Source organism: Oryctolagus cuniculus, chromosome 19, assembly GCF_051225735.1.
Source record: "Oryctolagus cuniculus isolate XC-2025 breed Fujian yellow rabbit chromosome 19, ASM5122573v1, whole genome shotgun sequence".
Taxonomy (NCBI): Eukaryota; Metazoa; Chordata; class Mammalia; order Lagomorpha; family Leporidae; genus Oryctolagus; species Oryctolagus cuniculus.
The window spans coordinates 34,080,103-34,105,035 of NC_142885.1; the positions used below are offsets into that span (position 1 = coordinate 34,080,103).

At 41.9% G+C, this 24,933-nt stretch overlaps 1 protein-coding gene and 1 non-coding gene across 3 annotated transcripts in view; one reads left to right on the forward strand and one right to left on the reverse strand.

The window, feature by feature from the left end:
* VKORC1L1 (vitamin K epoxide reductase complex subunit 1L1) overlaps window positions 1-24,933 on the forward strand; it is a 77,259-nt gene that overhangs the window by 7,608 nt on the left and 44,718 nt on the right. The window lies entirely within an intron of this gene.
* LOC127488210 (U6 spliceosomal RNA) lies at window positions 12,889-12,996 on the reverse strand. The gene has a single exon (XR_007915754.1). It is a non-coding gene; the product is annotated as a U6 spliceosomal RNA (small nuclear RNA).

Genomic DNA, 24,933 nt, shown 5'->3' on the forward strand with positions numbered 1-24,933 from the left:
GCTGGCTAAATCACTAGGCAGAACTAGGATTTGGAGGGATGATTTCTTCAGTGATGAGGAAGAACTCTAGGGAACAGCATGAGTAAAGGCGTGAAAAGGTAGAAAACTGGCATTTAGGAGACAATAGTCACTGAAGTCAGATCACTGGGGGAGGTTGGGAGAAGGGCACTTGGGACCTCCTGGTGCTCTTTTTTTCCTTACAGATTCTTGTGTTTTATAGATACTTATAATAATTTTAAGATGAAAAGTAAAAAAAAAAACAGTAAGGTGATTTCATAGAAGTTGAAAATACAATGGAGGTTAGCAGAAGCTGGGGAGGGAAGGAAAAAGGAAGGACGGGGAAGGTTGATTAACACAGGTTAATCAACTGGGTGGGAGTCAGAAGGGTGGCTATAGATCATGCATTGTATATTTATTTATTTATTTTTTTATTTGACAGGTAGAGATATAGACAGTGAGAGAGAGAGAGAGACAGAAAGGTCTTCCTTCTGTTGGTTCACTCCCCAAATGGCCACTACAGCTGGCGCTGTGCCGATCCAAAGCTAGGAGCCAGGAGCGTCTTCCTGGTCTCCCATGCGGGTGCAGGGGCCCAAGCACTTGGGCCATCCTCCACTGCCCTCCTGGGCCACAGCAGAGAGCTGGACTGGAAGAGGGGCAACCGGGACTAGAACCCAGCGCCCATATGGGATGCCGGTGCTGCAGGCAGAGGATTAACCAAGTGAGCCATGGCGCCGGCCCTGTATATTTATTTAAATAAGCAAACCAGAAGATAGGATTTGGGGTGTTTTCAACATAAAAATTTAGAATTTGAAGAGATACATGTTTTTACTCTGGACATTATACAATATATGTGTATGTCAAAACCTTATCCCATAAATATGTACAATTTTATATGTTAACATCTAAAAAGTAAGTAAATATCTATCACAATAAAAGAAGCAAAAAGCAATGTATTTAGAATATTTGGATGAAAATAAGCAAAAGCAAGAAAATTTAGGTAATCTGTAATGGCAACTCGTAGAATAACTATCACTGAATAGTTTCTCATTTATTTTGTGCATATGTTTGAAACATTTTTTAATTAATTAATTTTTTAAAGATTTATTTATTTTATTTGAAAGGCAGAGTTATAGAGAGGCAGAGAGAGAGAGAGAGAGAGAGAGAGAGAGAGGTCTTCCATCTGCTGGTTCACGCCCCAAATAGCAGCAACATCCTGAGCTGGGCCCATCTCTTCCGGGTCTCCCACATAGGTAGCAGGGACCTAATAGCCTTGTGCTGTCTTCTGCTGCTTTCCCAGCCATTAGCAGGTAGCTGGATGAGTGGAGCAGCCAGGACACAAATCAGCACGTGTGGAATGCTGGCCTTATGGGTGGCAGCTTTACCTGCTACATCACAACACCAGCCCCATACTTTGAATTGTTAAAAATGCTATTAGTTTATAAGACTTTTGCTTTATATTGGCACTAAAATTTGGGATAGTGCTTGTTTGTATGAAATTATATAAGCAAAATTCAGCACTGTATAGAATTCTCACTGAATTATGAAACAACTTATTGACTGCCTTATGCATGTATCTTGAGGTAATGATTAGTATATATTTTGAGATTTTTTAAAAAAAAATGTGTGATTACCAGTTATTCACATTCCTTAATATTATTATAGATTTAACTTGGAAATGTTCTAACTTTTAGGCTTCTGGACATGTGTAATTAAATACTTAGATAGCATTAATATACTGTTTTTTTTTTTAAAAAAAACATAAGCACCTTTATCATTGTTAATTGATCATCTTTGTGAATCAGGTTTTTCCTGATAACTGCAATCAAAGCAAAACAAATTTGACATAAGACTGCTGCAGTTATCCTTAATTTAAACTGTGTTTGCCAGAAGGACTTTATTCTCATAAATGTCATAAATTTGAGTTTTAAAAGATAATAATGAGGGGCCGGCACTGTGGCTTAGCGGGTAAAGCCGCCACCTGCCAGCATCCCATATGGGTGCCTGTTCGAGTCTCAACTGCTCCACTTCTTATCCAGCTCTCTGCTGTGGCCTGGGAAAGCAATGGAAGATGACTGAAATCCTTGGGCCCCCATACCCGTGTGGGAGACCCCGAGGAAGCTCCTGGCTCCTGGCTTTGGATCAGCACAGCTCCAGCCGTTGCGGCCACTTGGGGAGTGAACCAGCAGATGGAAGACCTCTCTCTCTGCCTCTCCTCTCTGTGTGTAACTTTCAAATAAATAAATCTTAAAAGATAATAATGGGGGGCTGGTGCTGTGGTGTAGTGGGCTAAGTCTCTGCCTGTGGTGCTGGCATCCTATATAGGCGCTGGTTCTAGTCCCAGCTGTTCCTCTTCTGATTCAGCTCTCTGCTATGGCCTGGGAAAGCAGTAGAAGATAGCCCAAGTGCTTGGGCCCCTGTACCCACGTGGGAGACCCAGAAGAAGATCCTGGCTTCTGGCTTCGGATGAGCCCAGCTCTGACCATTGTAGCCATCTGGGTAATGAACCAGCGGATGGAAGATCTTTCTCTCTCTGTAACTCTACCTCTCAAATAAATAAATGAAAATCTTTAAAGAGATACTAATGGAATAAAATACTGCTTTAATCTGTTTCTCATATTGTAAAAATCTACTAAGATTTCATTTAGAAAAAAATTATTTTACGAAAGAATTATGATTTTTTTTTTTTTTTTGATAGGCAGAGTGGACAGTGAGAGAGAGAGGCAGAGAGGAAGGTCTTCCTTTTGCCGTTGGTTCACTCTCCAATAGCCGCTGCGGCCGGCGCACCACGCTGATCTGATGGCAGGAGCCAGGTACTTATCCTGGTCTCCCATGGGGTGCAGGGCCCAAGCACCTGGGCCATCCTCCACTGCACTCCCTGGCCACAGCAGAGAGCTGGCCTGGAAGAGGAGCAACCGGGACAGAATCTGGCGCCCCGACTGGGACTAGAACCGGAGTGCCGGCGCCGCAAGGCGGAGGATTTAGTGTAGTGAGCTGAGGCGCCAGCCTAATTATGATTTCTAAAGTTACTTTTTTTTTCATGTCTAATTAGGATACCCCTAGTTAAATGACACTTTTGTTGCTGTCTTGTGATTATTGATCTTTTTAAAAACACTGTGTTTGAGAACCAAATAGTGGAAAAATCTATGACAAAATAAGGAATTAGAATGGATGATGCACTTGACTGCACTGTGTTTGCAGAGTTGATTTGTGCACTCTGTGCTGGTAGTGAAGATGGCAGACTCTGAAGCAGGTGTGGAGACTGTCCTGGGACCCCACAGTCTCTACAAACCCGCAAAATTGCTTGGTCTGACTCTGCCAGGGCAACTGCAGGCAGGACTTGAAATTTGATAAACCTATAGCAGGCTGGTTTTTAAGTTGATAATTTTGTATGGCCTGTGAGTGATGTTATAAATGTCCAAGTGGCCCTTAGCAGAAAATGGTCATTGGGGCCATCTGGGGAGTGAACCAGTGGATGGAAGACCTATGTCTCTGTCTCTCCCTCTCTCTGTAACTCTGTCTCACTAAAAAAATAAATAAAAAATCTTAAGAAAAAAAGAAAATATATATTTTTTTTGCCAGGCAGAGTTAGACAGTAAGAGAGAGACACACAGAGAGTTATAGACAGTGAGAGACAGAGAGAAAGGTTCTGTTTCTTCCGTTGGTTCACTCTCCTAATGGCCGCTATGGCCGACGCTGCACCGATCCAAAGCCAGGAGCCGGGTATTTCCTCCCAGTCTCCCATGCGGGTGCAGGGACCCAAGCATTTGGGCCATCCTCCGCTGCCCTCCTGGGCCACAGCAGAGAGCTGGACTGGAAGAGGAGCCACCGGGACTAGAACCCAGAGAGCCAGTGCTGCAGGTGGAGGATTAGCCAAGTGAGCCACAGCGCCAGCCGAAAATAGGTGTTTTATATGTATATTATATATATTTTATACACACACATACACAAAGAGATTAACTACTTTGATATCTAAAAAGTCTTACTAACCTGTAAGAACAAAATGCAGATACCCAGAAAGGAAAAGGTGGGTAAAGGGGGTGGGCATTTTGGCACGGTGGGTTAAGCTGGTTACAACCCCTGCATCACATATTGTATGGTTTGAGTCTTGGCTGCTCTGTTTTCAATCCAGCTTCCTGCCAATGCCTCCTAGAAGGAGACCTAGATGGAGTTCTGGGCTCCTGGCTTCAGCCCTGGCTGATGAGGGCAATCTGGGGAGTGAACCAGTGGATGAAGGTCCGACTCTCTTTATGCATTTAATATAAATTTTAAAAATGTATTTTTTTATTTGGAAGTCTGAACTACAGAGAGATTTTCCATTTGCTGGTTCACTCCTCAAGTGGATGCAACAGCTGGGCCTGAGCCAGGCTGTAGCCAGTAGCTAGGAGTTTCATCTGGGTTTCCCACGTGGGTGCCAGGACCCCACACACCTGGACTATCTTCTTCTGCTTTTCCTAGGCCTTTAGCAGGGAGTTGGGTTGGAAGTAAAGCAGCCAGGACGTGAACTGGCGCCCATAAGGGATGCTGGCATCTCTGGTGCCAGCTTTACCCACTATGCCACAATTCCAGCCCCATGGAATTTGCTTTGTATCTAGTGTGAGGTAGAGACCTAACTTGACTTTTTCTGAATGAGTAGGCTTTTCCGTAATTCCATTTATTAACTTGTTCATACTTGAAATGCCACAAGACTTTACTGTGTATCTGAGGTGGCTTTCTGGATTCTCAGTTCTGTTCTACTGATAATGTCTGTCAGTATATATTCCATTCCTGCAGTCCCCTACTCCTCCCTGGCTTTATATAGTAAGTTTGATATCTGATAGGGCAAATCTGCTTATTTTGAAAATTTTCTTAACTATTTTGATAAGCTCTAAAAAAATCCTATTGAGATTTCGATTTGAACTGCACTGAATTTATAGAGGAATGTGGGAAGGAGTCAGTCAATCTTCACTTACAAATCTTCTCATCAAGGAACATACTGTATCTTTCTATTTTACAGTTGCTTACCAGATACCATTTTAACTGAGATGCCCATTGTGGTTTGATTTTGGTTAAGACAGATGTTTTGAAAAGATAGCATTAGAGTAAATTAGTTGGTTGAAAAGACTCATAATCTATCCCCACTTTTATTTCTCTGTTCTCTTCTAATTTGGGACCTAAAGAGATTTTTATCATGGTACACAGTGTATCTATACACTCAGGCTCTTATAATTGGCACTGTATCATCATCTTTCTCTCTCTTACTGTCATTAATTTAATGATTAGGGATTATCAATTTAACAATTCTTATCTTATTGTAGGACATGAAGGATAGTATAAATTAATATGCTTTTACTCTTGTTTAATTTAAAAAAGTTCCAGGAGGAATTGTTTTATTCTTTTGAAAAAAAAAATGTCCTTTTGTTAGTACTTATTTGATGTGTAAAATTTGTACAGAATTGCAGTATATGAAGAAAAAAATGACCCTCTAAAAGTGAGAATATTGTTTTACAAACTTTCATTCAAGTACCTCCTACATGCTTTGCCATATATTTGTATCATCTGCACCATTAATTTGTAACAGTTTAAAATTTACATAAAAAACCCAGAAACACTTCTTTGTAAGAACTGTGAAAGCTGATTGTTGTGCCAGTTGTTTTTTCTAATGCATATTAAATAAATACATAACTGTTCTTTCCAAAGTACACGTACTTTATGAAATACTGGCATAGTAAATAGAAATGAGGTTCTGAAATCAAGGTTTCATGGTTTTAAATCCCAGTTCTTTTGTACCCTGTTTGACATTGGGCAGATTACCCAAGTATCTGCTTCAGTTTTCTCATTTGTTAAATGAGGTTAGTGTGCCACCTCCCTTGTAAGATTATTGTAAAATTAAATAGTGTGTACAAACAGCACAGCCTTAGCACATAAGTATTGAGCAAATTTTAGCTGTTATTAAATCTAATAGGTTAAGTACCTTGGTTCTCCTTCAAAATACACAAGTATTTATATTTTTTGTTTGTTTTTAAAACTATATTTTTATTTACATGAAAAACAGAGACAAAGAGCTCTTCCATCTGTTGGTTCACTACAACAGTTGGGGCTGGGGCAAGCTGAAGCTGGCAGCCTAGAACTCAATCCGGGTCTCCCATATGGGTGGCAGGAACTCAAGTGCTTGCGCCATCACCCTCTTGCTCTCAGGGTACACATTAGCAGGAAACTAGAATCCAAAGCAGAGCTGGGACTTGGAACCCAGGCATTCTGATAAGGATTTGGACATCTCAGATGGTGGCAGTGGCTGCTGCTGTTTCCTCCTCCTTCTTACTTTTTTTTTTTTTTTTTTAAGATTTTATTTATTTATTTGAAAGGGAGAGGAGAGAGAGACATCTTCCATTGGCTGGTTTACTCCTCCAAATGGTTACTACGGCTAAGGCTGGAGTAGGCCCAAGGTAGGAGCCTGGCACTCCATCTGGGCCTCACACATGGGTGGCAGGGGCCCAAGCACTTGGTCCATCCTCCACTGCTTTCTCTGGTGCTTTAGCAGGGAGTTGAATCTGAAGTGGAGCAGCTGGGACTTGAATCTGCACCTGTTTGAAATGTTGTTGCAGGCAGCGTCTTAACCCACTGTGCCACAACATTGGCCTCCCAAATGGCTTCAACTGCTTCATCAAATGCCTTCGGCACAATTGTCTCATTTTTATAATGTTGTACTATTATTTATGAAACTAAGCCTTTGCAATTTTCTGTTTTCTCCTGTCATAAAAGAGAAAGCAGTGAATAACAGGTTTGGTTCCTAATATGTGTCATAGTATTTTCCTTCCAAAGGACTGCACTAACTGGCTGTGCTGTCAGCAGTACGTTGGCAAGTTGAGCGTTTATCACTAAGTGTGTGGGTTTTTTTTTTTTTTTTTCTTTAAGATTTGTTTATTTGTTTCAAAGGCAGAGCTAGAGAGAGAGAGAGAGAGAGAGATTGATTGATTGAGACTGAGACTCTGCAAATGGCCATAATGACTGGGGCTGGGCCAGGCCAAAGCCAGAAGCCTGGAACTCCATCTAGGTCTCCTACGTGGGTACAAGGGCAAGTACTTGGGCCATCTTTTGCTGCCTTCCCAGGTACTTGAACTGGTGTTCTTATGGGATGCCAGCATTGCAGGGGGCGGCTTAACTTGTTGCACCACAGTGCTTGTTTTATTTTAATTCACATTTTGTTATTTTCACTAATCCATGATGAACACATTAGATTCCATTTATAGTTTGTGCTACTTTCTGAGAGGTAGGTGAGAGAAAGGGAGGAAGGGAAAGAATGTGTATGTTTAAGGTTGTGATTTATGTGGTGCTAGAATTTAAGGAATTAGGATAATTTTATGATACTCTGTGTGGGATTCCAGAAGTGTCAGTCAGAATTCACTGCAATCCATAACTCCTGTTTTCAACTCTGTAGAGTCCTTGAGGGATAGATTTGTATTCAGTATTTATACTGTCAAACAGAAAACAAAACTATTTTACATTTTATTCTTAACTAGAATTTGGGCACCAAACTCCAGGATGGAAGACTGGAATGAGCCCAGCTGGTTCATGTGGAAAAGCTGTTCTTAAGAATCTGGTTAAGCTTAAGTTGTTTTCAAACTAAAGCAAGTTATGAGATGAATCTCCTCTAGTACCCCAGTTCTCAAACAGGACTAGATCTTCCACTGTGATGTTATCAAAGCCTGATTTAACGAGTTCCTATCAGTTGCCTGGGGCCATGTAACCAGAGAGAGCCCATTTGCCCTGGCTGACTGCTGATCTAGCCTTGGCCACCTGCCCTGGGCCTTTTCTGCCCAAGTAGTTGTTTTGGCCTGGGTTGTCCCTTGGAGAAGAGAAGCTGGCGAGGAGAGGGGGTTGGGGGTGGGTGTGGCTGAACCATCTCATACGACTCCAGTCACATGGAAGAAGCAGAAAAGTGAGCCTGCACCTGTGTGCTGACCTTTTAATCATGATTCTACCAAGTTGTACACAGATCCAATCAGTGTGCTCAGATCTGCCCCCTTCCTTCCTGAGAGTTGAGAAGACAGAAGGCCAAGAAGGACCTTAAATCCTTGCCTCAAAAGACAACACATAGCCCATCTCAGAAGTGTTGACTCTTTGGGCTGTTTCGTGTCTCAGGGCAGCTAGAAAGAGGTGGAGTAACAGCTGGCTTGCTGAGCAATACACACAGTCTGTATCCTCTCTCATCTTTCTAAATCCCTGCAGTGGATGACTGACTACTCATAAAACATTCTCTCTTCTTTAATGGTTCATGACATATTCTTCATTTTCTTCCTACAATGTGGTCCCTTCCTTTTTCCTGTACCTGAACATTAAATGTTGATGATCCATAGATCAGCACTATGCACTTCTGTCAGTCTTCTTTAATCACTTTGATGTCCAGGGCTTCACTTAGGGATAAATCCACAATTTTTTATCTCCAGCCCTGACTACTTTTTTTTTTTTTTTTTTTTTGACAGGCAGAGTGGACAGTGAGAGAGACAGAGAGAAAGGTCTTCCTTTGCCGTTGGTTCACCCTCCAATGGCCGCTGCGGCCGGCGCGCTGCGGCCGGCGCACCGCGCTGATCCGATGGCAGGAGCCAGGAGCCAGGTGCTTTTCCTGGTCTCCCATGGGGTGCAGGGCCCAAGCACCTGGGCCATCCTCCACTGCACTCCCTGGCCACAGCAGAGAGCTGGCCTGGAAGAGGGGCAACCGGGACAGAATCCGGCGCCCCAACCGGGACTAGAACCCGGTGTGCCGGCGCCGCTAGGCGGAGGATTAGCCTAGTGAGCCGCAGCGCCGGCCTTTTTTTTTTTTTTTTTTTTTTTTTTTCACAGGCAGATTTAGACAGAGAAAGGTTTTCCCTCCGTTGGTTCACCTGCCAAATGGCTGCTGTGGCCCGCCGCACTGCACCAATCTGAAGCCAGGAGCCAAGTGCTTCCTCCTGGTCTCCCATGCGGGTGCAGGGCCCAGGCACTTGGGCCATCCCCCACTTCACTCCTGGGCCACAGCAGAGAGCTAGACTGGAAGAGGAGCAACAGGACAGAACCAGCACCCCAACCGGGACTAGAACCCGGTGTGCTGGCGCCGCAGGCGGAGGATTAGCCTAGTGAGCCACGGCGCCGGCCCTGACTACTACTTTGAGCATTCTGTGTACTTATCTGATTGCCTACTGCACTTTCTAAAGCAGTGCCTCCAAAGTCCTTTAAATTCAACATGTCCAACATTTAATTTATATTCTTCCTCTGAAAATGCTTGTTGCACCACCACCCAAACAATTGTGTAAGTCAGAAACATCGACTTGTTTGTGATTTTTTTTTTTTAAAGATTTTGTTTATTTGAGAAGTAAAGTTACAGATAGTGAAAGGGAGAGACAGAGAGGTCTCCGATGGTTCACTCCCAAGATGGCTACAATGGCCAGGGCTGGGCCGATTTGAAGCCAGGAGCCAGGAACTTCTTTCATGTCTCCCACATGGGTGCAGGGCCCCAGGTGCTTGGGCCATCTTCTACTGTTTTCCCAGGCCATAGCAGAGAGCTGGATTGGAAGAGGAGCAGCCAGCGCCCATATGGGATGCTGGCGCTGCAGGTGGTGGATTAACCCACTGTGCCACAGTGCCGGTCCCTGTCTGTGGTTCTTGACACCCCACCACCACCCTAGTCTGATCAGTCACCAGGTTCAATTGTTTTGAACTTTTTTAAAACTATGAGCCATAAAACACATACATAAAAAACACCACCAAACAGTGCATCTTTTTTGTTAAAATTATAACAGCGGAACCCTTACAGCAGACCTTCAGGTGATTAAATAGGCCTTTGCTGGCACTCCAGAAAACCCTCCTTAAACTCCCTCTCAACCAACTATGCTCTCCTCCTCCTAAAAACTAACCTCTATCCTGACTTTCATGATCATCTTTTTCTTTCCTTTCTGGATAAGATTGCATCCAGACTTGATAGTTTATTTTGTTATAGATTTATTTATTTGAGAAAGAGAATGAGAATCCGTCTATTTTCCATCTGTTGGTTCACCCCTCAGATGGCTACAATGGCCATCTCTGGGCCAGGCTGAAACCAGGAGCTTCTTCTGGGTCTCCCACGTGGGTGGCAGGGGTTCAAGAACTTGGACCATCTTCTGCTGCTTTTCCCAGGCCCTTAGCAGGGAGCTGGATAGAAAGTGGACCAGCCGGCACAGGAACCCGCATCTGTGTTGGATGGTGGGGCATCATAGGCAGTGGCTTTACCAGTTATACCACAAAACCGGCTCCCAAACTTGATAGTTTAGTTTTGCCTGTTTCAACTTTATATAAATAGAAACCTTTGGTTTTTTTTTCACTTAGCTACTTTCAGTATTATTATTTTGTAAGATTTATTCATGTTTTATGGAGCTGTGGTATATTCGTTAGTTCCTGCTGAATAATTTCTATTGTATCAGGCTCATTCTTTTTGATGGACATTTAAGTTCTCAGTTTGTAGCAATTATTAACATTGTGTGTCTTTGATTTTATTTGATAATGCCAGGCTGTTTAGATTCCTTACCAACAATATATGAACATTCCTTATTCATCCCATTGCCAGACCTTGGAATTGTCAGTCTGTTGAATTTTATTAATCATACTGGTACCTATGTAATGGTTTTTTGTGTGTAACTGAGGTATAGCTTGTATGAAATAAAATGTAAAAAATCTTAAGTGGATAGCTTAAAAAATATGTGTAAAAATGCCTGTGTTAGTAACCACTATTCAGATAACTACATAAAATGTTTCCATCACCCAGAAAATTCTCTCATGATCTTTTCCAGTCAGAAACTTCTATTCTAACCACAGGGTCTTGGCATCTACACTTGTGAATTTGTTTTGTCTGTTTCTGAATTTCATGTAAATGGCTCATGTAGTTTGTACTTTTTTGTCTGTGACTTCTTTCTGTTTGGATAATGTATTTGCAATTCATCCAAAATGTTGGTTCTATCAGTTGTTCTTTTTTTCCTTTTTGGATGAGTTCTATTGTATGATTATAATTTATTTAATTATATTCTTATTGATGTTTCTAGTTTTGGCTATTGTGAAGCTACTATGAACATTCTCTTACAAATCTTTTTACATATATACTCATTTCTCTTTTTGAATGTACATATAACTATTCTAGGAGTGGATTTCTGGGTTTTAGAGTAGGTGAATGTTTATTTATTTATTTATTTTTGACTGGCAGAGTGGACAGTGAGAGAGAGAGACAGAGAGAAAGAAAGGCCGGCGCCGCGGCTCACTAGGCTAATCCTCCGCCTAGCGGCGCCGGCACACCAGATTCTGTCCCGGTTGCCCCTCTTCCAGGCCAGCTCTCTGCTGTGGCCCGGGAAGGCAGTGGAGGATGGCCCAAGTGCTTGGGCCCTGCACCCCATGGGAGACCAGGAAAAGCACCTGGCTCCTGGCTCCTGCCATCGGATCAGCGCGGTGTGCCGGCCGCGGCGGCCATTGGAGGGTGAACCAACGGCAAAGGAAGACCTTTCTCTCTGTCTCTCTCTCTCACTGTCCACTCTGCCTGTCAAAAAAACAAAACAAAAAAAAAAAAAAAGAAAAGAAAGAAAGAAAGGTAGGTCTTCCTTCCGTTGGTTCATCCCCCAAGTGGCCGCCTTGGCCGGCGCTGCGCCGATCCGGAGCCAGGAGCCAGGTGTTTCCTCTTGGTCTCCCATGTGGGTGCAGGGCCCAAGCACTTGGGCCATCCTCCACTGCCTTCCTGGACCACAGCAGAGAGCTGGACTGGAAGAGGAGCAACTGGGACAGAATCCGGCTGAAAGCAATTTTTTTAAAGATTTATTTATTTGTTTGAAAGTCAGAGTTATAGAGAGAGAAGGGGAGAGAGACCGGGACTAGAACCCAGGGTACTGGCACCGCAGGCAGAGGATTAGCCTAGTGAGCCGCGGCACCGGCCTAATGTTTATTTTAATAAAATCTGCAGAAGAGAAGGGGAGTGGTATATACTCCTCTTTGGTTTATTTTTCATTTCTCTGATTACTGATGAGGTTAAACAGCCTTTTGTATGTTTCTTGGACATTTGGATATATTTTCTTTGAAAGACTCATTAAAGTCTTGCCTATTTTTCTATTGGATGTCTTACAGTTTGTGAGTTGCGTGCACATGCGTGTGCGTACACACACACACACACACACACACACAGGATGAGCATTCCTAATTCCTAGTCTGAAGACCTGAAGTTATTCCTGATTTTGGAATTTAGAGCATTTCCTATTTTGGACTTTCAGTTTAGGGATGCTATTTTAACTGATAAAGTCTATGCAAGTATTCCAAAATTTGAAAAAAAAATTGAACTCTGAAACACTTCCAGTCCCAAACATTTCAGCTAAGGGATATTCAAACTGTGTATACACCACCCCTCATTTCGATATCTGTATTGCAGATATTTTTACTCGGTGATCTGCCTTGCTTTACTTTATTATTCTCTTAAAGGTATTGCTGGTTCCCCAACTGGCTGCAACGGCTGGAGCTGTGCCCATCCAAAGCCAGAAGCTTCCTCTGGGTCTCCCACGTGGGTGCAGGGGCTCAAAGATTTGGGCCATCTTCTGCTACTTTCCCAGGCCATAGCAGAGAGCTGGATTGGAAGTGGAGCAGCTGGGACTTGAACTGGCGCCCATATGGGATGCCGGCACTTGTAGGTGGCAGCTTTACCTGCTATGCCACGGTGCCAGCCCCAGGAGGTTTTTTTTTTAATTAAAGAAATTATTATTTTCTGTCATGTTACATAGTAAGATGTCCATCTTTGGCAATTTATTTATATAAGGTGAACAAATTTCATGTATTTTGTATGTACAGATTTAGGTGCATAGAGACACTTCCACTCTACCCTCCCTGCTGCTCATGCTCCCGCCTTCTTAATTCTTTCTTTTAAAGTAGTAAGAAGAAAAAAAATATCAACTCTTCACAAATTTGTGTGTCATCCTTGTGCAGGGGCTATGCTAATCGTCTCCTGTATTATTACAATTTTAGTATATGTGCTGCTGAAGTGAGCACAGGAATTCTTAGTGTAGTTAAATATATCACTCATTTATTTTTTAAAAAATATATTTGTTTATTTGAAAGGTGCAGAGACAGAGAAGGATCAGAAAAATCTTCCATCTACTGGTTCATTCCTCAAATACCCACAACAAGTTGGCCTGAGGCAGGCCAAAGCCAGGAGCCCAGAACTCAATCTGAGACTGTCACATGGGTGGCATGGAAACAAGTACTTTATCCATTACCTGCTGCCTCTCATTTGTACATTAGAAGGATTCTGGAATTGGAAGTGGAGCTGGGACTCAAACCCAGAGAGTCCAGTATGAGATGTGGGCTTCCAAAACAATGTCTCAATTGCTGAGCCAAATGTTGGCCCCAATTGTTTAATTAGGGATTTTTTTCCCTAGTGTGAACATATTCTATATATTTTTAGTAACATTCTGCTTTTCAACATTTAGATTAACAATCTATGGAAACTTTTTTTAAAAAATTAATTTTTGGGGCTGGAGCTATGGCATAACAGGTAAAGCCACCACCTGCAGTGCCATATAGTTCAAGTCCCAGCTGCTCCACTTCCTTTCCAGCTCTCTGCTATGGCCTGGAAAAGCAGTAGAAGATGGCCTGAGTCCTTGGGCCTCTGCACCTGTGTGGGAGACCCAGAAGCTGCTCCTGGCTATTGGCTCCTGGCTGGCACAGCTCCAGCTGTTGCAGCCATCTGGGGAGTGAACCAGCAAATGGATGACAGAGCTAGCTTGCTCTCTCTCGCTTGTTCTCTCTCTTTCTTTCTCTCTCTCTGCCTCTGCCTCTGTGTAACTTGGCTTTTCAAATAAATAAACCTTTAAAAAATTAATTTTCATGTTATTTGAAAGAGTGACATAGAGACATCTTTGAATCCCCAGATGCCTGCAATAGCAGAGGCTGGTTCAGACTGAAGCTAGAAGTCTGAAACTCAAATCTCATCTCCCATGAGTGGCTAGGACCCAAGTACTTGAGCTATTATCTGCTGCTTTCTAGACAGGATGCTGGACTCAAGCAAAGCTGAGACTCAAACTCAGGCACTTCAATGCGGGATACTGTGTCCCAGGTTTCTTAATCACTTTGCCAAATGCCTGCCCCTTGAATTCTTTATATTGGTATGAGATGGAGATTGATTATTTTTTAAGATTTATTTTATTTATTTGAAAGGCAGAGTTATAGAGTTTCACAGAGAGAGAGAGAGAGAGAGAGAGAGAGGGAGAGATAGAGATCTTCCATCCACTGGTTCACTCTCCAGATGACTGCACCAGCTGGGGCGTGTCGGGGCTAAGCTAAAGCCAGAAGCTTCTTCCGTATCTCCCATGTGGGTGCAGGAGCCCAGGGACTTGGGCCATCCTTTGCTGCTTTCCCAAGAGCATCAGTAGGGAGCTGGATCGGAAGTGGAGCAACCAGGACTCCATCCAGTGCCCAAATGGGATTCTGGATGCACCAATCCGAAGCCAGGAGCCAGGTGCTTCTCCTGGTCTCCCATGCAGGTGCAGGGCCCAAGCACTTGGGCCATCCTCCACTGCCTTCCCGGGCCACAGCAGAGAGCTGGACTGGAAGAGGAGCAACTGGGACAGAATCCGGCTGAAAGCATTTTTTTTTAAAAGATTTATTTATTTGTTTGAAAGTCAGAGTTACAGAGAGAGAAGGAGGGAAGGAGGGGGGAGGGAGGGAGAGAGAGAAAGAGATCTTCCATCCGTTGGTTCACTCCCCAGTTGGCTGCAACAGCTGGAGCTGTGCCAATCCAAAGCCAGGAGCTTCTTCTAGGTCTTCCACACAGGTGCAGGGGCCCAAGCACTTGGGCCATTTTCTACTGCTTTCCCAGGCCATAGCAGAGAGCTGGATGGGAAGTGGAGCAGCCAGGACCTGGGATGCTGGCACTGCAGGTGGCGGCTTTACCTGCTATGCCAAAGCTCCAGCCCCTAAAAGCATTTTTAATATATCAGATTGGCCAAGGTCAAAGATTGACTGACTGTTGGCTGAAGTGTAGGGAAATAGGTACTTAGGTACTTCTGTGTATTCATAGTATAATTCTACAGTAATGGAGAACAGTTTGATGGTATCCTTTAAAATCAAGATGCACATGCCTCAGTAGTAATATTCTCATACTGAGAAATAGAGCAACAAAATTTTAAAAATAAATCACAGTGCACATAATAAATAACATTGAGTGGAGGCGCTGGACACAAAAATATAGGTGCAGAAGCAGAATTATTCTGTGGTGTTAGATGTTAGTGTGATATTAATTTTGGGGGCATAAGAGGGACTTTGGCTTATAATGTGTTTCTTTATCTGGCTGCTGGTTAATTTGGCTTTGTTTACAGTAGGTAAATTCATCAAGGTATAAGCTTAGAATGTGTGTACTTTTCTGAGTGTGTGCTCTACAGTTGTATCTTGATATCTGTAACAGATTGGTTTTAGGATCTCCTATGACTGTCAAGACCAGCATATGCTCAAGTCCCTTATATAAAGTGGTGTAACATTGTCATATAACCTGTGTACTTCTTCCTGTATACAGTAAATCATCTCTTGATTTCTCATAATACCTAGTACTATGTAATTATGTAAATTATTTTTACTGTATTGCTTAGAGAATATGAAAAATTGTACACATTCAGTTCAGGCATAATTTTTCTGTAATATTTTAAAATTTTATTTAAATTATACAAATTTCATGTATTTCATATATACAGATTCAGGAACATAGTGATACTTCTTAACCTACCCTCCTTTCCACCCACATTACTATCCTTCTTCCTCCTCCCTCTCCTATTCCCACTCTAACTTTTACAGATTTACTTTCAGTTTACTTTATACTCATAAAATTAATCCTACACTAAGTAGAGAGTTTAACAAATAGTTTGAAGGAAAAAAAAATGCCATTCCTCAACAGTTGAGACAAGGGCTGTGAACAATCATCAAATCTCAAAATGTCAATTTCATTCCTATACATTACCTTTTAGGTACTCTTAGTTACCACAGACCAGGGAAAACGTATGGTATCTGTCTTTTCGGGACTGAAGACAGGATTTCTTTTGCTTTTTCTTTCCTTTTTTTATACCACTGAGTAGTACTCCATAGAGTATATACCATAATTTCTTTATCTGGTCATCAGTTGATGGACACCTGGGCTTATTCCATATCCTAGCTGTTGTAAATTGAGCTGCAATAAACATTGGGGTACAGATCACTCTTTCATATGCTGATTTCATTTCATTTGGGTAAATTCCCAGAAGCAGGATGGCTGGGTCATATGGTAGATCTATATTTAGATTTCTGGGGTATCTCCATATTGTCTTCCACAATGACTGTACCAGTTTACATTCCCACCAACAGTGGATTAGGGTACCTTTTTTCCCACATCCTCACCAGCATTTAATAATTTTTTCCCTAATATATTTTTTAACGATTTATTTGAAACAGTTACACAGAGAGGAAGAGAGAGGGGGAGAATCTTCCATCTGTTGGTTCACTTCCCAAATTGTCACAATAGCCAGCGCTGGGCCAGGCCAAAACCAGGAGTCTGGAATTCCATCTAGGTCTCCGATGTAGGTAGCAGAGGCCCAAGTAATTGGGCCATCTTCTGCTGCCCTTCCAGGCACATTAGGAGAGCTGGGTTGGAAGTGGAGCAGCCAGGACTTGAACTAGGGTTCATATGGATGTCAGCGATGCAGGTAGAAGCTTAACTCTGCACCACAATGCCTTTGTCATAAAAGTTCCATTCTAGGCATATAACATGTACATATACACCCTTGTTTGTGAGATGTTAAATGGTATGAAGACATTTATTTCTATGTCTATCATAAAAGTTTGGCCAAAACCTAATTATCAGTAGGGAACTGGTAAAATGATTAATGATATATGTAGTCATACGATGAATTAGAAGCAGTTCTTTTTTTTTTTTTTTGATTTATTTATTTATTTGAAAGGCAAAGTTAGAGAGAGAGAGAGAGAGAGAAAGTCTTCCATCTGCTGGTTCACTCCCCAAATGGCCACAACAGCTGGAGCTGAGCCAATCTGAAGCCAGGAGCTTCCTCCAGGCCTCCCACATGGGTGCAGGGGTCCAAGTACTTGGGCCATTTTCTATTGCTTTCCAAGGTCATAGCAGAGAGCTGGATCTGATGTGGAGCAACCAGGTCTTGAACTAGCCCCCATATGAGATGCCAGCACTGCAGATGGTGGCTTTACTTGCTATGCACAGCGCTGGCCCCAGTAGCAGTTCTTAAGTCTCTAAGACATATGAAAAGACCAAGGTGCGTGAATACCATTTGTATGTGGGTGTGTTTTACTTTAAAAGGCATGAATATATCGGCTGGCGTCGTAGCCCAATAGGCTAATCCTCCTCCTTGTGGTGCTGGCACACCAGGTTCTAGTCCTGGTCGGGGTGCTGGAGTCTGTCCCGGTTGTCCCTCTTCCAGGCCAGCTCTCTGCTATGGCCTGGGAGTGCAGTGGAGGATGGCCCAAGTGCTTGGGCCCTGCACCCCCATGGGAGACCAGGAGAAGCACCTGGCTCCTGCCTTCGGATCAGCGCGGTGCGCCGGCTGCGATGGCCATTGGAGGGTGAACCAACGGCAAAAGGAAGATCTTTCTCTCTCTCTTTCTCTCTCTCTCTCTCTGTCCACTATGCCTGTCAAAAATAAAAAATTTAAAAAAGGCATGAATATATAAGCAAATATAAATAAAATACTTTTGGAAGGAAAAAAAATTAACACTGAGCAGTGGATCCAACTGAGTAGCTGGAGGACAGAATTCGGAGACATTCTCTCTGTATACTATCTTGTGATTTTTAAACTTAAAAATATTTAATTGTAAAATACACATAACAAAGCTATCCTAAATATTTTTAAGTGCACAGTTGTGTTAAGTGTATTACTATTACTGTACAGCCAAGCTCCAGAGCATTTTCATATCCTTTAACTAACTTTCCATCTCTTCTTGCAAACACCATTGTGCTTTCTGTGTCTATGAATTTGACTTCTCTAGATGGCTCATAAAAGTGGAGTCATGTGGTATTTATCTTTTTGTGACTGGTTTATTTTACTTAGCACAGTGTCCTTAGGGTTCAATCCATACTTTTTTGTGACCTGAATTCTATACTTGGTTCATTTATTACATATTATTAAAGAACATTAAAATAAAAAGAGATGGACTTTATAATTCAGAACTGGGTAATTACATAGTAAAAAGTTATTAGCTGATGGGTATTATTAAGCTCAACCAGTATAAAGCGCCAGTTTTAGCAGCAAAAAACTTTATGCCATAGTGCCACTTGAAGCCTGATAGGTGCCAAAGAAAATGCAGGCTTATCAAGCCTCCAGCTTCTTGAACCCGCACCATAGTTTTCCCTGGGCTTATCTAACTTTGATCCACTCCTGAAAGTATGCCTCCTTATCCTGGGGCCAACCACAGCCTGCTTCTGTGCCAAGAATATTGCTTGCTGTTTGCAGATTCCTCCTGCCTCTGACTTGGTAAGGAAGTTTTTTCATTCTACCAGCTTTTCAGTGCTGCTTTGAGATCATTCTAGAGTCCTCTGCAGTAATACCATTTCCAAGGATTGAAACTCACTGCTTCCAGTAGGATTTCTGACTGAATGTGGGAACAGAGGAATAAGTTGAAATGATTGAACTTTCATGAGAGGATTGTGCACCATTAGTCAGAACAGAGGGGTGCAAGCAGACTGTAGGTGGAAGATAATGTGACTCGGTTTTTAAAATACTTGTTCAAGATGATGTCCTGCAAAAATAGCTCTTGCTGTTAGCTAGAAGTGATGACTTAAAAAATGGCTTCTCATTTTACACTGTGTGTTAGTGTGTGTGTAGAATACAGGGAAGTATAAAGAAGACAATATCTGTAAAACAGAATCAGTCTTCATTTTAATTGAATTAACTCCTTCCTACCTCCTGATAGAGATGGATAAAAGCACATGTATAAGCTTATATTTTAAAATTTAGTTGGTTACATTTTAAAAAAGGATTGATTGATTTGAAAGGGTTAGAGAGAGAGAGAATCTTCCATCTGCTGTTTCACTCCCCAGATGGTCACCACCCACCCCTGATTAAGATTTCTGATTCTGAATTTTCTGATATAGGCCAGTTTCCAAAGTTTTGTCCATGTTGTATCCTTTCCACCTGGGCATGATCTCACCCTGTCTAATTTCAACAAGTTCTGAAAGTTCATTTATGAAAAGAAATAAATTTCCTTTATGACCTCTTTTGTTCTTAACACAAGTAGCATATGTGACTGGCCTTTGACTATTCATAAATAGAACAGAGGAAAAGAAAGCAAAACTAAAAATGTAATCTGTGGACCTGGCATTGTGGTATAAAGGCTGAGGTCACCACCTGTGATGCTGGCATCCCACAGTAGAAACTGTTGAACACAAGACATAGAGAAATGAAAAATTAATAGTGCATCAGTGACTATAATGAAATGATAGTTGGGGCAAAACCAGTCTAACATACATATAATTGGAGCCCCAGAAAAGAGAGAACTGGACAGGAATTTTTTTTTTTTTTTAGATTAATGACCAGAAAATTTCCAAATTGGGTGAAAATTATAAATCCACAGATTCAAGAAGCTCAGCACATCCCAAGGAGAATAAATACAAAATGAATCTATACCAAGGCATATCATTATCAAATTGCTGATATCTAGTACTAAAGATAAATTCTTTTTTTTTTTGAAAATTAATCAGTCTGGTTGGAAACATCTTTTTTTTTTTTTTTTTAAGATTTATTTATTTATTTGAAAGAGTTACGCAGAGAGAGAGAGAGAGAGAAAGGTCTTCCATCTGATGGTTCACTCCCCAATTGGCCCCAATGGCTGGAGCTGAGCAGATCTGAAGCCAGGAGCCTGGAGCTACTTCCAGGTATCCCATGTGGGTGTAGGGGCCCAAGGCTTGGGCTGTCTTCTACTGCCTTCCCAGGCCATAGCAGAGAGCTGGATGGAAAGTGGAGTGGCTGGGTCTCAAACCAGTGCCATATGGGATGCCAGCACTGCAGGCCAGGATGTTAACCTGCTGTGCCACAGCCCCGGCCCCAAAGAGAAAATCTTGAAAGCAGAAAATAAAAATACACGATGTGTAGAGCATAACAAAGAATGACAGTAGACTTCTCACCAGAGACTTGGCAAATCAGATGACAGTGGGGAGATGACATCTGTGTTCTCCCTACAGCACATAGTAGTGCCAACTTAATCTCATTGCTCTGTGTGATGTTTAACAATGTTAAAAAACATTGTTAGATTACAAAATTGTAGATAAATTGATTCTCTCTTGCAGTGCTATGTCAGATACTTTGAAGTTTAAAATTTCTACCAGAATCTCCTTGTGTTAAATTATCTAAAACAAAATGTACACAGTTATTTTTCCTTTCCCTCCCTCCCTTCTTCATGAGTGTAGTTTTCTTCATTTCTTGGGTTATTATTTCAGCTTTTTATTCTAGATTATGGACATTTTGGAGACACATTCCATGTTCACCATTGTGTCCTTAGTGCATGGCAATAGTGTACTTGAATGCTCAATAAATTTGGCATAAGCATAACCAATATATTTGTTTCCTGCCACCCCTGTTTTGGTAAGGTTAATCTGAATAACATTTCTATTATTTTTTCTTTTTACTGATTTATTTTGTCCTTTTGATTAGAATTGTGGGATAATTTATTATTTTTTAAAATGTCACTAAGTTTAGTTCAGTAATATTTCATCTCTCATTGATTGCTTCTCTTGATGTTTTAAATTTGGCAAACTATGTTTTTCACCTGAACATCTTTTCATTTTATGAACTTTTTCCTAATCTTAGGGTATGTCAACTGCATGGTGATTTACAAATGCCAAATTTCCTCCTTCTTTTAAAACATTGAGTAGTATATATTTTATTCTTTAACAGCAGTTCATACCACTTGATCTTAGCCAAAAGGCCAAGAAGCGATCATACCAGTTTTTTTAATACTGTCAGACTTTGTATTCTTTTTTCAGCTCTGGCTTATTAAAACTCCAATAAGAATAACTTAGGACTGGAAAATAAAGTGGAGTGTCCATTTGTGACTTTAATGGTTTTGTCATTTGTTCCTTTGAATTGTCAGCTACCTGGACAGTTAAAATGTGGTATCACAAACATTTTTAGTAGTAGAAAGTTAGGTTCAAGAGTTATTATTTGTAAATATTGCCATGTGAGTGTATGCTCTAGACAGTCTCTGCTTCCTGAATTTACCAAAAGGTAGGAGAACTGTCAAGGAAATATGTGAATGATCAAGCAAAGCTTGAACGCAAGCTACCTGTTTTTTGAGAGGACCACAGATACAAAGCTGGAAAGAACTGAATTACTCTTTTTCTTAATTAAGCTTTATAATTTGGCTCAAGGACCCAAAAATGAATAAGAATTCGCCTTCTCAAGGAGTTCAGTCTAAAGCCAGACACAGATGATGTCAGCAAAATAAATATAACAAAACAGTGGCAGTTGTGGTGTTGGGGTGTGAAGGCTAAGTTGAAGAGGACCCATGATTCATAGTCTACATTTTCTTTTTTTTTTTTTTTCTTTTTTATTTTTTTGACAGGCAGAGTGGACAGTGAGAGAGAGAGACAGAGAGAAAGGTCTTCCTTTTGCCGTTGGTTCACCCTCCAATGGCCGCCGCGGCCGGCGCGCTGCGGCCGGCGCACCGCGCTGATCCGATGGCAGGAGCCAGGAGCCAGGTGCTTTTCCTGGTCTCCCATGGGGTGCAGGGCCCAAGCACCTGGGCCATCCTCCACTGCACTCCCTGGCCACAGCAGAGGGCTGGCCTGGAAGAGGGGCAACCGGGACAGAATCCGGCGCCCCGACCGGGACTAGAACCCGGTGTGCCGGCGCCGCTAGGCGGAGGATTAGCCTAGTGAGCCGCGGCGCCGGCCCATAGTCTACATTTTCAGCAGGTGAGGTCAATAAAGATTTTATGCAGAATGATGGAGATGGAATTTCATTTTGGGATAATAGACTTTAATTTAGAATGAGAAAGAGTAAGAAAGTGGTGGGTAAGCTCAGGCTGAAAAATCCTAAATTTGTGTTGATACTAATTATGAGATTTTTTAAAAAAGATTTACTTATTTATTTTGAAAGAGTTATGGATAGTGAGGGAGAGATCTTCCATCTGCTGGTTTACTCCTCAGATGGTTGCAATGGCCAGCACTGGGCCAGGCCAAAGCCAGGAGCCAGGAATTTCTCCCATGGCAGGGGTCCAGGTACCTGGGGCATCATCTGCTGCTTCCCCAGGCCATTAGCAAGGAGCAGCCAGGACTGAAACCTGCACCCATATGGGATTGCCGGCGTCACAGGTGGTGGGTTTACCTGCTGTGCCAGCCTCAGCAATATTTCTGATTGCCTTTAGCATCCTCCATCTGACAATTAGCTTGAAAGATTGGTTTGGGTTTGTTTTTCTCATTCTGGAATGACTTGCAGCAAACCTTCTAGTATGCAGTTTGGGTTATTGGTGATGTACATTGCTGTGAATGTTACTGTTTTGTTTGAATCGTGGAGAGAAGATCTAACATTTTCGTTGCTATTAGCAGGATCTAAAAGATCTCTGAGCCAAGTATTTAATTATTTCTCAAGTTCAAATTTACTTGAACCCCAGGGAGTCTGAGGTTATAATCAGAACGTTTTGGTGTTTCCATAGACAATTTTGTTCAGCTTGTTAACCTAAGATAGATGGGTTTTGATTTTTAGAGACTCTTCCTTCATCATTTTCTTCCCAAGACAACAGTTTAAGTGAACAGGACATCAGATTAAATATGAAAATGTGTTGTAGTCTGACTTTTATTATTTACAGTGAAAACAAGCCATGTGTCAGGTCTGTTGGCTCTTCTGATATTCACAGGCCACCACTACTTCATATAAAAATGCTGACAGGGCATTTTCCTATACACTTCAAATTTCCATATACTTAAAAGTTTACATTTACCTAACGTGTTAGCTGAATCTCAGTTAATAGAGATTTATTCAGAATTTAATCTGTTGGCACAAACTCAATATACAAGTAGCTACTTAAGACTAGCCCAGTGTTTCTCAGACTGCTGAAGGCAGAGATTTTCAGTTTTCCAGCCCATTTAGGACTATCATGTTTGTAAAATGTATTATTAAAAATAAATGATAGACATGCAAAATACAAGCTCCAGTGACGTATTTATCTGCTAACATTGCATTTTAATTAACAAATAACAGCAACATGAAGAATTATAAAAACTGGACATATATAGTCATATACATAGTTATTTTGTGATTGTAACTGAATAAATAATTATGAAATAGAATTTCCGCCGGCGCCGCGGCTCACTAGGCTAATCCTCCGCCTTGCGGCGCTGGCACACCGGGTTCTAGTCCCGGTCGGGCCGCCGGATTCTGTCCCGGTTGTTCCTCTTCCAGGCCAGCTTTCTGCTGTGGCCCGGGAGTGCAGTGGAGGATGGCCCAAGTGCTTGGGCCCTGCACCCGCATGGGAGACCAGGATAAGTACCTGGCTCCTGCCATCGGATTAGTGCGGTGTGCTGGCCGCAGTGCACTGGCCATTGGAGGGTGAACCAACGGCAAAAGGAAGACCTTTCTCTCTGTCTCTCTCTCTCACTGTCCACTCTGCCTGTCAAAAAAAAAAAAGAAAGAAAGAAAGAAAGAAAGAAAGAAAGAAAGAAAGAAAGAAAGAAAGAAAGAAAGAAAGAAAGAAATAGAATTTCCACGTATTAAGTACTTTAACACATTCTTTTACAGAGATCTGCCATCCACTGACTCACTACCCAAATGCCTGTAACAGCCACACAGGGCCAGTCGAAAGCCAGGATCCAAGAGCCAAGAACTCCATCCAGGTCTCCAATAAGGGTGGCAGGGGTTCAAGTGCTTGAGCCTTCATCTGCTGCCTCCCAGGGCGCTGATGAGCAGGAAGATGAAATGGAGAGAGGAACTTGAACCTAGGCAGTCTAGTATTGGATGCAGGTGTTCCAAGCAGTGGTTTAACTGCTGTACCAAACACCACTCCCTTAATATTTAAAATTTGTAATGTGACAAAGTGGCTTGCCTCTTGTTAATTTATCTAGGTTGGATTGAATATACAGCACCTCTGTCAGGTGACACTCTATAGCTAAACTTTGCTATTTGCTTTGATTTAATAGTAGTAAGTAGGGAAAACATTGTTATTCAATTATGTTGTTGGCAATGGGAGAAAAGATCTTGAAAGCAGTTTAATGAAGCTCAGTACTTCAAATTTTATCCCAAGTAAAACAAATATCCCTTATCTTTGAACAGCAGCCATTTCTATCAGTTTATGCTATGAGTAGTTAAAATAACTTTAGATGAAAGAAATGGATTTGGTTCTTTTACATTTCTTTTTATGGATCTCATTTGGTTAGAAAATTAAGTTGTAAAATGTTGCTACATTTATAACATGTGTAGTGATAATCTGTAGAAACTGTTCTTTCTTCCAACTTTAGTTTTTGCCCTTTAATCTTACTTGCCATTGAAAACGTGTTGCATTTCTTCCTTGTAAGGAAATATTAAGCTCTTAAAAAGTACTAAAGATACTAGTACTATTGGCTGTCTAATTCAAATCTTTTGAAAAGTTGGATCCAAACTTGTTTTTTATCTTGCAGAAATACTGTTTGTTCTGTAATTCAGATTTCTCCTTAGTAACCATTATTTTAATACTAACTATGTTTTAACATTAATTCATTTTTTAAAAAGATGTGTTTATTTATTTGAAAGGCAGAATTGGGGCTGGCGCTGTGGTGTAGCACGTAAAGCCACCATCTGCAGTGCCAGCATCCCATATGGGCTCTGGTTTCAGTCCTGGCTACTCCACTTCCGACCTGGCTCTCTGCTCTGGCCTGAGAAAGCAGTGGAGGATGGCCCAAGTTCTTGGGCCCCTGCACCCTGTGGGAGACCCGGAGGAGGCTCCTGTGCAGCTCCGGCTGTTGCAGCCAAT